Source organism: Lupinus angustifolius, chromosome LG05, assembly GCF_001865875.1.
Source record: "Lupinus angustifolius cultivar Tanjil chromosome LG05, LupAngTanjil_v1.0, whole genome shotgun sequence".
NCBI lineage: Eukaryota > Viridiplantae > Streptophyta > Magnoliopsida > Fabales > Fabaceae > Lupinus > Lupinus angustifolius.
In genome coordinates, this window is record NC_032013.1 from 25028980 (window position 1) to 25031463 (window position 2484).

Genomic DNA, 2484 nt, shown 5'->3' on the forward strand with positions numbered 1-2484 from the left:
AATACACATACAAATATACAATACTGTGATATTTTATACAAAAAGTATTGTTTTAAGTTGGTTTTTCTCAATTATGCTTAAGATAAGTGTCATAAAAGTGTAGGAAATTTAGGTAGGTTTAGCACTTATCAAACTCCCCCCAACTTAAAACTTTGTATGTCCCCAAACAAAAGGTAAAATAACAACCACTTGGCTTTGGAAAAATTAGGTTTGTACAAGATCAAAACTTATGTATGATTCCTTTTAAGTTCCATGAGATGTGTTTATGATTATATGACTTTGACTCATAATGCTTCAAACTAAGAATTGAACACATCTTTTCAAAAAATCATTTAGCAATTCACTTATTTAGGTTGTAATGAGGCTCGACTATCAAAGGAAATTGGTTTTTCAAGATGTTCAAAGATACTTTCAAAGTTAAAAGAGAGTAAAAATTAATTTTTCATTAAAAACATATACTCCTTTCAACTTTTTTCCATTTTTCCTTCCCTCATTCTTTTTCTTGACCTTTTTTGTGTAACTTCTCTTTAATTTTCTCAATCTCTTTTCACTCCTTTTTATTTTGGATCTTTTTCTTTACTTTTTTATTTGTAAAGAGATTGAGAGTTTGGTTCTCTGCTAAGCTGCTTGGTTTGACCGCTAAGCTGCTTGTTCAGCAGTTTGGCCATGTTCCAAGCTTGTGTCTCACCGTGTCAATCGGAGGTCTGACCGTGCTAGGACTAGGCTGGTCCTAGGCTGAGCGGCCAAGCAGGTCCACTCAGCTGCTTGCTTGAGCAGCTTGATCCAAGTCACGTTGGTGTCCAGGTCAGGCTGGTGTCCAGGTCAGCTCAGCGGGGCTTGGTCCACGCTTACCTGCCTGGTTGAGCACCTTAATTTTCTTGACTTTTTTTGCTTTTTGATCATGAGTCTTTTTTCTCCTCTTTTCTTCATTTTGGTCTTTTTTCTCTTCTTTTCCTCAAGTACAAAAAAAATATTTTTAGGAAGTTTATATAATATTTTGAAATAATGAAAAATAAAATTAAAACTAACCACCATTTTTAGGAGAACACAAAATTTCATTCTCCTTGTTTTCACTAGCCTCTCCTAGATAGTGGTGCCAATTTTTGTTTGTTTGTTTGGACTTGTTTTCCTGTAAATCATTTCGAACTTGCAATTTTCTTTTTCTTTGAGGTTAGTCTAACAATTCACAAGAATTTATATTTTCCTAAGACACTAAGTTCATGAATTAAATTTGATTGAGAGAATTCCAACCAAACATCATGCTTTTTCATGAAAATTGATGTTTAGAAAAAAAGTTTCAATCATATTTCAAATCCAAGTGATAAAATGGAAGTCCAAACATAATTTATGGAACTTCAAAACGCATTTTATCACACCAAACATCCATAAATAAATCCATTCATAATTTCAAGAATTTATTTTGTTAAGTGGTGAACCAAATAACACAGTTTTTTGGAGTTCTCAAGTTTGAAAAAATTCAATTTTGGCACAAATGTAACAAGCATGCTCTCTTAGTGTTAAAAATTAATTTGACAATTTCAAAATCATTTACTAAGGCATGTTGATGGAGATGTTTGGTTAAAGTATCACAAGATAAAGTATCATCATTAAAAAGTAAATGATGAATACTTAACCTTCAAGGATTCAAGTGGCTTCCCTTTTTGAAGAAAAAGTCCACCCACTAATCCTTGTTTATTTCAATCCCTTTTATGTTGTTCATTTGAAAAAGCTGATGAGGGGTACCTCCACATATCCTAAAAATTTTATAACAACAATAAAAGGTTTCTTAACTAGTGGGTTTTCACTCCACTAATTCATTTTTTTTTTCTTTTTGAGTTTTAAATTTGTTTGAAATGTACAAAACATAAAAATAAAGATGTACAAAATGAAAAATAAATTTATAAAAAAGAGAAAGAAAATGTTATGCACAATTATTTGATAAATGACATATAAATATGAAATGTTCTATTATTAAAGAAATTCCCCGACAACGACGCCAATTTGTTGAAAGATAATTTTGAGAGATTTTCCCTCTCGACAAATCGTCCCTTAGCAAGGTGCCAATTTGTTGAAAGGTTATTTCACTCTTTTTTCGTGGTATGTTTTCTTTTTAATTTGATTAAGTAAAAGAACTTGGTTTTACTCTTTGTTCGCCATCTCGGCTTTGTTGAAATAAATTCCAACGACGGTATAATTTTCAAGAATATTCCAGTTACAACTTACTTCTTAATAATCATGTGAATGAGTTATTCCTTCTTTGACATATCTCGGCTTTGTTAGAATTCTAACACCGGTACAATGGTATCGAAGAAATCCCTTATTACATAATTATTAAGTACCTTTGAATACCATCTCGGTTTTGTGGAATAAATTCCAACACCGGTTTAATGGTATTCTAATGTACAAAAGTGATGAATAGTTAGTTATTAGAAACAAATAAATAAATAAAGAACAAAAGAATAATAAAGTTAAGTGACCTTTATT